Source organism: Hyperolius riggenbachi, chromosome 2 (genome assembly GCF_040937935.1).
Source record: "Hyperolius riggenbachi isolate aHypRig1 chromosome 2, aHypRig1.pri, whole genome shotgun sequence".
In the NCBI taxonomy this organism is placed as follows: Eukaryota; Metazoa; Chordata; class Amphibia; order Anura; family Hyperoliidae; genus Hyperolius; species Hyperolius riggenbachi.
In genome coordinates this window covers 98,892,610-98,904,763 of record NC_090647.1, presented here as the reverse complement: position 1 = coordinate 98,904,763, position 12,154 = coordinate 98,892,610, and positions in this window count along the sequence as shown.

Genomic DNA, 12,154 nt, shown 5'->3' with positions numbered 1-12,154 from the left:
AAAAAGAATAAGAAAGCAAATGCTTGGAATGCATCATAAGGGAAGATAAAATGCGGCATAAATGCAAATATATAGTTACATAGTTACATAGCTACTTGGGTTGAAAAAAGACATATGTCCATCGAGTTCAACCAGAGAACAAAGTACAAAACCAGCCTGCTCCCTCACATATCCCTGTTGATCCAGACAAAGGCGAAAAACCCTTACAAGGCATGGTCCAATTAGCCCCAAAAGGGAAAGAATTCCTTCCCGACTCCAGATGACAATCAGATAACATCCCTGGATCAACATCACTGGGCATTACCTAGCAATTGTAGCCATGGATGTCAAACGCATGGAAAGCATCTAAGCCTCCTTTAAATGCAGGTATAGAATTTGCCATGACTCCTTCCTGTGGCAGTGCATTCCACATCTTAATCACTCTTACTGTAAAGAACCCTTTCCTAAATAAATGGCTAAAACGTTTTTTCCTCCATGTGCAGATCATGTCCTCTAGTCCTTTGAGAAGGCCTAGGGACAAAAAGCTCATCCGCCAAGCTTTTGAATTGCCCTCTGATGTATTTATACATGTTAATTAGATCCCCTCTAAGACGTTTTTTCTCTAGACTAAATAAACCCAGTTTATCTAACCTTTCTTGGTAAGTGAGACCTTCCATCCCACGTATCAGTTTTGTAGCTCGTCTCTGCACCTGCTCTAAAACTGCAATATCTTTCCTGTAACGTGGTGCCCAGAACTGAATTCCATATTCCAGATGTGGCCTTACTAGAGAGTTAAACAGGGGCAATATTATGCTAGCATCTCGAGTTTTCATTTCCCTTTTAATGAATCCCAAAATGCTATTAGCTTTACCTGCAGTGTATCCTGTTTATTTTGTATGGTACTAGACCATTGGTCTGACCAAAATGCATGACTTTACATTTTTCAACATTGAATTTCATCTGCCATTTATGTGCCCATATAGCCATCCTATCCAGGATAGAGTTAGGCCAGAAACCTACTAGGAGCGATTTCTAATCGCTAGATATTTGAAAAAGCTCTTGCTAATGCAATGCTATGGGGGATTTTTACAAAATCACATTGCTCAAGTGGGATCACACCCATAGCATTACATTAGCAAGAGTTTTCAAATCACAAAGTGCTCAGAAAATCGCTCCTAGTGGGTTTCTGGCCTAAAAGTATGCAACAGCTGAAAGAAGCAGTGATTGCAGAGACATCTGGCGTGCAGAAGTTCATATGGTTGCGAAGAGTCGGAGTCGACTGAAACAAACGAAGGAGAGGATGGAGTAATTTTGATTAGGCAACAATTTGATTAGCAATGATTTTATGTTATTGGAATGCTGGAAACATAAACACTCAAAATGAAAAATACTCTTTATTCTTCTCTTTTGTTTTGATTAGGCAACTTTATCACTTCCATATAGTAAGAGGGCCAATAGATTTCGAATACTTTATACACATTGTGTAGGTAAGCTATCATACTACAAGGAAGTGTTAAAATTGGCCAATCAGGATTGGATGTGTAAATGCAACTTAAAGCAAACCGGAACTAAAAAATAAATGTCAAAATAAACATACATGTGTCATACTTACCTACTGCATAGTCTGCTTATTAATCTCTTTTTCCTTTCCTGCGTCCTGTTTGTCTACTGTGATCAATGGAATTCTCCATTCTCCATTTTAAAAATTGCCATGAGCCTTAACAGCTTCCAGGTCAGCACTCTGTTAACCAGTAATATCACTTGAGACATAGGGAAACATGGACATTACCTTGCACATCAATTGTCCTTTCAGTTATAACTGACAGAAACTGATATAGTGAAAAAGGGCCCTAAAATTTTCAGTTTGGAGAGACACGTCTAAGAAAATCTATCCAGAACTGGTTGTAATTGTTGTAAGAAGAAAATGGTGAGCTTCTGAGAGAAAATTATGGCAAGATAATTATGTAATATTAATTGTAATATTTATTTTAAATCATTTTACTCGGTTGAGGTTCACTAACTGTGACAATGAGGATATGAATAGAATATGTACCCCCTGCTGATTCTTTTCCTCTATCCCTGATCCCATTCCACTGTAACTCATGTTGGAAAAGAAGCTCCTCTATCTTTAAAATGGCATCCACCCCAGAAAAACATTTGGGCCAGCACTCGCTCTTTAATGTAATGTGCACTCTAGTTGTATTCATTCATGAGTGAGAGGATGGCATGGAGGCGGGCAAGGGGTGTGTAGGAGGCTGGCAATGGGCAGGACTGGGAGGAGCTAACCCCAGAAGACTGCCCTTTTTCTTTTTCCAAGTTTAAAGTTGGCCTAAACTCTTGCACAGGACTGAAGAAATACATAGAGAAATGCACCCTGTATGTATTTAGAGAGTTTAGCCTGCTTAATTCCCCCTCCTCTGTGACCAATCACAAGTTGTAATCTGGTCTCTCCCCTGTCTCACATGACTGCCTATGGCAGAGATGGCAGATAAGGCCATTTGAAACTAGGTTAACAATATGTCGGCTTCCATAAATCAGGAAGTAGAAACAGTGCAGATTTATTTTAGGATTTGTATCAGCTGTAACAAAGAAATGTTTTTTGTTTAAAGGTTATTATGCTGTTGCATAGCTTTTTAGAGCAGAGGGGACGTTCTGAGTTCAGGTCCACTTTAACTCTGACAGAAAAATATTTAAGTGGCTGTTACGGAGACCAGGGGGAGCAGGGCGGACATATCTGGGCACACAGAGGTATGTATCTTGGTTGCAAACATACCTCTCTGCTTAGTTTTAAAAGTTTTAACCGGGTCAGGTATCCTTTAAGAGCAGTCATGTGGCCCAATTTTTTTCCTAGGAGATAATTTTCATCTTCATCTTTCATCTTAACCACTTAAGGACCAGCGGTCTCTGGGCACTTAAGGACCAGAGACCGCTGGTCCAATCCCGACGAATCGCCGCACATACCCGTCGCAACCGCCGTTATCGCCGCTCGCCGGGACCCCCAGGACATAGACTCTGCCGTCTCTATGACGGCAGAGTCATGTGAGCCGGTCAGGAGCCGCTTTCATTGGCTAATGACCCTGTTTTTCAATGTAAGCCAATGGGAACAGCTTACATTGAAAGACAGGGCCAGGAGCCAATGAAATCGGCTCCTGACCGGCTCACATGACTCTGCCGTCATAGAGACAGGCAGAGCCTGTGAGATGCGGCGAGAATCGTCGGGTTTGAGCGGCGTGATCGGCGAAAACGGCGGATGCGCGCTGCAGACAGTGATTGAAATCTACGCCCTGCCAGCCAAAAGCCCACCAAAACAGGGCGTAGATTTCAATCACTGCGGTCCTTAAATGGTTAAAATAACTTTCCAACTCTCTGCAATTGAAAAAGTATCAAAAGTGTCAAAATTATTCTGAGATTTTCTTTTTTTGCTGGTGGCTTAAAATACATCACCTAGGAGACAAAGTGAATTGGATCAGGCTCATGGAGCCTAGAGGTGGTCCATGAGATGATAATAATTCTGACTTGGATGGACATTTAATGTAAATCGAATGCAGCTTTAAACTTGGCCAGTCAAATACACTTCTTGCCAATTTTGACTACTGGACGGCTTGTCCACTATACAGGCCACTCACTACACACCCAGATCTTGTATGGAGATTGGAAGACCCCATTTTTTCCTATAGACTTTCATAGGAAATGTTCAACCTATCGCCACTCGTACAGCTCTGAAGTTAAACTCACCAAAACTGGGTCACTTAGTCATGGGGTCAACTTGAAACATTTTGTCACATTTTGGGAACTCAAAGAAGTGGGTGGAGCTAAAAACATCCAATCAGATTTTCCCTGTTGACTTAAATGAGAACATTTAAAAAGCTCTCATTCTCACAGTATAAAATCCAGAGTCCCCAAACTTGGGAGTCACTGGGTGACAAGTACTGTCATTTTGAAAGGTGGGTGGAGCCACATACAGCCAATCAGATTGATTATGCCTCTAGCATTTTCAAGCCAATATCCTGTGTTTTTTTCAGAAACAACAACATCTAGTTTCACCTGAATCCTTCTCTGAAAAATGGTCCTTTTCATATGACTTTCGATAACCTACACTCAGCAGACCTAAATTAATGATAAGGACATTCCAAACATAAAAGCAGTCCAGAGATCCTATCAGTAGTACAGTAACTAGATCCAGCATAACACCTTCCTCATAACACCTTTCTCACTACTAGGAAAGGTTAGATAAACTGGCAATATAAAAGCTTAGCAGATGAGCTTTTTGTCCCTAGGCTTGTGGAAAGGACTGGAGGACATGACCTGCGGATGGAGAAAAACAGTTTAAGCCATTTATTTAGGAAAGGGTTCTTGACAGCAAGAGTGATTAAAATGTGGAATGCATTGTCACAGGAAATAGTTATGGCAAATTCTATATCTGCATTTTAAAGGGGGCTTAGATGGTTTCCTTGTGTTGAAAAACATCCATGGCTATAATTACTAGGTGATTCCCAGTGGTGTTGATCCAGGGATTTTATGTGATTGCCAACTAGAGTCAGGAAGCATTTTTTCCCTTTTTTTTGGGCTAATTGGGCCATGCCTTGTAAGTGTTTTGACCTTTTTCTGGTTAAAACAGGATATGTGAGGGAGCGGGCTGGTGTTGTACCTTGTTTTCTGGTTGAACTCAATGGACATTTGTCTTTTTTCAACCCAAAGAACTATGTAACTACCGTATGTATTACTAAATTACTATGCATTACAGAATGCTAATGGCAGACAGTATAGTAAGAAGTAAGTAAAAAGGCTATGTATAGGAAGCTTATTGTCTACCGATTTAAAGACTTATAACATTTTATCTTTACTGCACCCAAAGAGCTAGCAGAGTTCTAATATTCTTGTGGTTAATGTGGTCAGAGAAGAATTGTATTTTTCTTTGTGAGTGTTTATTTTTCCAGCATTCCAATAAAATAAAATCATACTAATCAAATGATGACTTGTGAATAATCCTCCAAAAACACATGGAAGTCATTTTGGGGAAAGAAAGACAGAATGTCAAGTCAGAGAGAATAAGTGAATACTGTCCATGTAATTAATACAAGAAACCGCAACAGCTAACAAACTGCCTACTTTTCAAAGTAGATTCTTGCAATAAATGTAATCTGGCCAGCTCCCATCGTGGCAAACTAAAACTGAGTTTGGCACTTCTACTGGACCAGATACAGTAAAGGAATCAATAAACAAGGTAACTGTAATGTAAAAAAGGATAACAATTTTGGGCAGCTCGGTGGTGTAGTGGGCTGCATAGTGGCGTAGTGGTTAGTACTCTTGCCTTTCAACACTGGGTACCCAGTTCAAATCCCAGCCAGTGCACAGAGTAGTTATGTTCTCCCCGTGTCTGTGTGGGTTTCCTCCGGGCTTTCTTCCACATCCCCAAAACATATAGTAAAGTTCATTATTTTCGCCCTAAATTGGCCCTAGACTACAATATATACACTACACAATGCCTTCTCTGAGGGACAGTCAAGTACTCTGTGCAGCGCTACGGAAGATGAGTTTTTATATAAATACTAATAATAATAATTTTCCTAGCATTCTTCGTAGGGACATCAATATTCTCTATATTGAGTTGTAAAAATAATAATAAATAATTAAGCAAGCATTGTCGATGAAAGTCATATAATTCTCAACGAGTTTGACCTTGGCTAAAGATTACAAGTGTAGCGTGCATATTTTTCCTTCAAACATCCCATCACACACTAGGGAGTGTGCATGTAAAAAACAGTGTTTCAAAAAAGGGTGGTGGATGAAGCTTAAGTGCCTGCTTTTGTTAAAGAGACTCTGTGACAAATTTCTCAGCCTTAGTTCTTCTATCCTATAAGTTCCTATGCCTGTTCTAATGTGCTCTGGCTTACTGCAGCCTTTCCTAATTGCACTGTCTCTGTAATAAATCTTATCTCCTTTCCTCTGTCGTGTCTGTCGGGCTAAGGCTTGAATGTGTGGAATGTGCAGGGCTGCTTGTGATTGGATAGAAGCGTTACACACCCTCTGCAGGCCCCCTGCACACTCTGTATGACTCACACACTCTGTTTATGTGAGCCTATCACAAGCTGGTTAGTTTGTTTGTAAACACTGCCTAAAACTGTTAATTACAAGCCAGGATTGCAGCAGAGAGTGGCAGAAACAGCACAGAGGGGCACAGGAGAAAATAAGGAATAGAATGGTATGCTTTTTAGTGTAAGAATATTAGAGTACAGATTCTCTTTAAGCTTATCATTTCTAAATGCGGTAATATAGCCGGATTGCTAATGTGCTCATATAACAATATCAAAAACATAAATAGGTCGATGCTAATCACAGGTTCAAGCCGTACTAAACCCCAAAATTGGACAAGGCAAGTTCTCAAAGAAATCAATGACAACAGATTTTGGACCATCTTCTCCAGGACCGCTAGGCATAGGAACTCTTCTTCCCCTCCACTGTCACCCTTCTGAACTGTAGGCCTGCAGCCGTAGGCAGATGCTCCCTATAGACTGACTATTGAAACACTATGGCCCTTATGCAATTCCCTTTTTCTCCCAAGTTTTCTCGTAGGTGACATTTTCACACTTTGTAAAATGCCTTTTAAACAAACAGCAATCAAGAAAATACCCAGAATAATTTTGACAGTACTTTGTCACCAACTTTTTGGTATTTTTTCCAATTGTAAAATGCTGAGAAGTTATTTTAAGGTGAAGATGAAAATGATCTCCTGTAGATAACTCAGGAGAAAAAGTTAATTGCATATGGGCCTGTGTCTTGTCTTGTTAAAGCTACTGCTATTGTTTCTGTGTTATTATTTCTTGTTAAAGCTGCTATTATTTGTGTTTTTCTAGTCTTCTTTTTATATTTTATGTCCATTCTGAGCTGTGTTATGCACCAAACCAAATTCCGGGCATGACACAGTCATGCTTTGCAGATACATCAGATTCTGATATGGCTGTGCACTATGGGAAGAAAAGACTTTCTAGATTTCTAGACTTCTCATCTAGAGGAGCTGGTGCAAAACTAGTAGTAAAATGTCATGCTTTGCACCTCTTTACACATTCATTATCACTGTAGCGATCGGTGGGCGCAGAGAGTATCTGATTACCGGTGATCTGCAGTATCACCGGAAATACAGATATATACCAGATTATAAGTGATCTGCAGTCTCACCGATAATCCGATATACAAACTAACCTCTGTTCACCTGAGTAGAGTGTAGTGTTTGGTGTAACTGTAACACTTAGAGGACAAGGCCTCAATGCAGCAAGGAGTACTGCACAGATTCCTTCCGCAGACCTGAGCTCTCCAAGACGGGAGGAGTCAGACTGACAGTAGGAAGGTATATCTGAAAGTGACCCTCAGGAGGAAGGATCGCTAACAGAGCGAGGAACCGCCTCTAACGGTAAGGTCGGTTCTCGAGGTCGGACAAGCCAGGTCGTAAACACACAGACAGATAAAGTACAAGATCAGCAGACAAAGGCAGAGTCAAAGTACAGGCAGGGTTCGGCAACGGGGTATCAGATATATCGGGGTACAAAATCAGGAGGCAGAAACAGAGTCTAGGAGCGAGCCGGGGTTCGGCAACGGAGTATCAGAAATAACGAGGTACAAGATCAGAGTTCAGAAGGGTAGTCAAGGCAGGCAAAAGTCATAACAGATAATCACAATCAAACTAGTACTTTAGCTATCAACAGAATCTAGCTAAGTGTAGGATTACAGCTCCAGCTGGTCCCGGCACACTAGCGGATCTGACTACGGATCTGGGTGCTCCCACGTGTGTGATCGCACGCCAGACAAAGAGCAAGTGAACAACCAGCAGTATATATACTCTAGGACCTTTCCAGGACCTCCCTAATTGCTGGTCCAATGGGAGCAGTGGAATTTGTCAGCTGACCCAGCTGGTCAGCCGACTCCCTTCTAACAGCTATTTAAACTCTGCCTCTGTGCTCGCGCGCGTGTAAGTCTGAATCTTGGTGGACTATCAGTCCCAGCCACACCAGTACTGTCTTGCAATGTATCCAGTGAACTGAGTGCGGGAGCCGCCTCCAATGCGGATTCCGCCGCTCTGCCTAAGCGGCATGCGGCGTTTTTTCCGCGTTGTGACGCAATGCTGGACGCGGAAACAGCCGCCTCGCCTTGAGAGACAGCGGCTTTTCCGCGTTTCATCACAGTACCCCCCCCCCCCCAGGAGTGGACTCCGGACAACTCCTACCAGGCTTCTCGGGGTGTAAGGCATGAAACTCTTTCCTCAACTCATCCGCATGCATGCGAGTCCCCGGTACCCACTGTCTCTCCTCAATGCCATATCCCTTCCAGTGTACCAGATACTGTACCGAGTTCTGGACAATGCGAGAGTCCAAAATTTTCTCTACTTCGAACTCAGGATGACTATCCACCAGGACAGGAGGAGGAGGAGTAGGGCCCACATGGACTGCTGGTTTGAGCAGGGATACGTGAAATGATCTCACCCCACGCATGCTGGCGGGGAGATCAACGGTATAAGTGACGTTGTTGATCTTTTTGGTCACAGAAAACGGACCCACAAACCTGGGGCCTAGTTTGGCAGAAGGCTGCTTCAGGGTCAAGTGACGTGTTGACACCCAGACTAAATCCCCTGGCTGAAACTTCCATTCCATGGAACGTCTCTTGTCCGCTTGACCCTTTTGACTTTGGAACGCTTTCTGCAAATTATCTCTAACAATTCCCCAATTGTCCCTGAGTGACCTCTGCCAATCCTCCAGCGCTGGGAATGGAGAAGAGGCAACTGGCAAAGGGGAGAACTTGGGCGACCTCCCTGTCACAATCTGGAACGGGGAAAAACCAGAAGAAGAACTCTTTAAATTATTCTGCGCAAATTCTGCAAAAGCCAGAAACTTCACTCAGTCATTCTGTGCCTCCGCAACGTAACATCTTAAAAACTGTTCTAAAGACTGATTAATTCGTTCAGTCTGCCCATTCGTCTGTGGGTGGTAGCCTGACGAGAAAGACAGCTTCATGCCCATTTGGTGGCAGAATGCCCTCCAGAATTTAGAGATAAATTGGACTCCCCGATCGGACACAATGTTCTCCGGAATACCGTGCAGCCGGAAAATGTGGACGATGAATAGGTCAGCCAATTCTTGGGCCGAGGGGAGTCCTTTCAAAGGCACGAAATGGGCCATTTTGCTGAAGCGGTCGACTACCACCCAAATGACCGACATGCCTTCAGACCTGGGGAGCTCACCCACAAAATCCATGGACAAGTGGGTCCATGGTTCACTCGGGGCGGGCAAAGGCTGTAAGGTACCGACAGGTGCCTGCCGGGAGGGTTTACTTTTGGCACATACCGCACATTCCCTGACATATTCCTTGCAGTCTGTTGCTATAGAAGGCCACCAAGCACACCTGGCAATCAGATCCTGCGTTCTGGCAGCACCAGGGTGACCAGCACTCTTATGGGCGTGAAACATTTGTAAGACCTGTAGACGAAAAAACAGTGGGATAAACAAGACCCCCTCCGGTTTCCCCTCAGGGACATCCTGCTGAAAGGGACCCAAAACCTTTGTCCAATCCTCCCAGGTCTCTGTGGCTGCTAACACCAGCCTCTGCGGGATGATGGACTCAGGAGCGGGGGGCTGTGCTGTCTCTAATTCGAAACATCTGGACAGGGCATCTGCCTTGATGTTTTTGCTGCCTGGAGTGTATGTGATAATAAATCTGAACCTCGTAAAAAATAACGACCAACGGGCCTGTCGGGGACTTAGTCTCTTAGCCCCCTCGATGTATTCCAGATTCTTGTGATCAGTATACACCGTGATCGTGTGTTCTGCCCCTTCTAACCAGTGGCGCCATTCTTCAAATGCCAATTTAATGGCCAGAAGTTCCCGGTTGCCTATGTCGTAGTTTTTCTCTGCCGGTGAAAACCTCCGAGAGAAATAGGCACACGGGTGCAACCTCCCCTGCAGCCCAGAGCGTTGAGACAGCACAGCCCCTACTCCAACTTCTGAGGCATCAACCTCCACAATGAATGGGTAAGAGGTGTCTACGTGTCTCAATATGGGTGCAGAGCAAAACAATTTTTTCAAGTGAGAAAAAGCTGCCACAGCCTCAGGAGACCAGTGGTTGGTATCTGCCCCCTTTTTTGTGAGACTGGTAAGAGGGGCAATTATCGTGGAGTATCCCTTTATGAACCTCCTATAGTAATTCGCAAAACCTAAAAATCTTTGCAGGGGCTTCAACCCCACTGGCTGTGGCCATTCCAGGACAGCTGTGACCTTGGCAGGATCGATTGACAGGCCTGAGGTGGAGATCACATACCCTAAAAATGTGACAGTGGTCACCTCGAAAATACATTTCTCCACCTTGGCATACAGCATATTTTGCCTCAATTTGTCCAACACAAATTTAACGTGGACCCTGTGCTCGGGGAGGTTGTTGGAATAGATTAGTATATCGTCAAGGTATACTAGTACAAATCTACCCAACACCTCCCTGAATACCTCGTTGATTAATTCTTGAAAGACGGCTGGCGCATTGCACAACCCGAAGGGCATCACTAAGTACTCGTAATGCCCGTCGGGAGTGTTGAAGGCCGTCTTCCATTCATCACCCTTTATAATGCGGACCAGGTTGTATGCACCCCTCAGATCTAATTTTGAAAAGATCTTAGCGTTCGTGACTTGCGTAAATAAATCGTCTATCAATGGTAACGGATAACGATTCTTCACCGTGATTTTATTCAGGCCACGGTAGTCGATGCATGGTCGCAGCCCTCCGTCTTTTTTCTTAACAAAAAAGAAACCGGCCCCTGCAGGCGACCGGGAGGGGCGAATGAACCCTTTGGCTAAATTGTCACGAATGTACTCCTGCATCGCTATTTTCTCTGGTCCAGACAAATTATACAAGTGACCCCTAGGGGGCATACAACCGACACGGAGATCGATGGGGCAATCGAAAGGGCGATGAGGAGGTAACTTGTCAGCAGCTTTGGGACAGAATACATCCGAGAACTCAGAGTATTGCTCGGGAACCCCCTCCACATGCAACTTGGTCTGACCTAAAGTCACCTTCCCTAGACACTGTTGGGAACAGAAGTCTGACCAACTAGTTAATTGTCCTGTAGCCCAATTAATCTGTGGCGAATGGAGTTGCAGCCAGGGCATTCCTAAAACAATTGTGGAGGTGGTCATGTGTAATACAAAGAAACTTAGACTTTCATTATGCAGAACCCCAATAGTGACTTCCACCTCTGGTGTCTGAGACAGCGGACGGTCCCTTTGCAGCGGGGAGTCGTCCACAGCAGTAACCTGGATAGGTGGTTTTACTGAGGTGAGCGGAATGCCCAACTTTTCTGCAAACTCTGAACTCATAAAGTTAGCCGCGGAGCCTGAATCAACAAAGGCTTCTGTGGCTTCAGATTTGTCCCCCCATGTAATCATACAGGGAAGGAGCAAACGTTTTTCGTTTAAGGGTATGAGCCGGGCACCTAGGGTGCTACCCCCTACCACTCCTAAACGGTAGCATCTTCCCGGCTTGTTAGGGCAGTTTTGTACCATATGCCCCCCTTCAGCACAGTACAGACACAGCTGTTCGGTCATTCTCCGTCTTCGCTCTACCTGGGTCAATTTTGACCGAGCAATCTGTATTGGCTCGGATGGAGGCAAGACGGGAGAAGGTGCAATAGTAGGAGGTGGAGTCACTGGGACCGTAGTGTAAGATACCCCTCTGACACGGGAACTACCCTTGGTCTGTTTTTGGTAGCGCAGCCTGCGGTCGATTCGGATGGCCGCTGAGATGGCCTCATCGACTGTTCTAGGCTCGGGCTGGCTTAACATCAAATCAGAGACCTCATCGGACAGCCCTGACAAGAAACGATCTAATAGGGCATAAGTGTCCCACCTGGCCGTAACTGACCACCTCCTAAACTCGGCCGCGTAATCTTCGACCGGACCTTCGCCTTGACGCAAAAGCTTGAGCTTCCGCTCAGAAGTCGAAGCAAGGTCCGAATCGTCGTAAATTACTGCCATAGCGTTAAAGAATTCCTCTACAGAGGTAAGAGCTTTGTCTCCGGCGGGCAGGCTATATGCCCAAGACTGGGAGTCGCCGGACAACAAAGTCTTTATAAACGTGACCCTCTGGGTCTCAGTACCCGAAGATTGGGGTCTCAACTCAAAATAGGACAATACTCTAC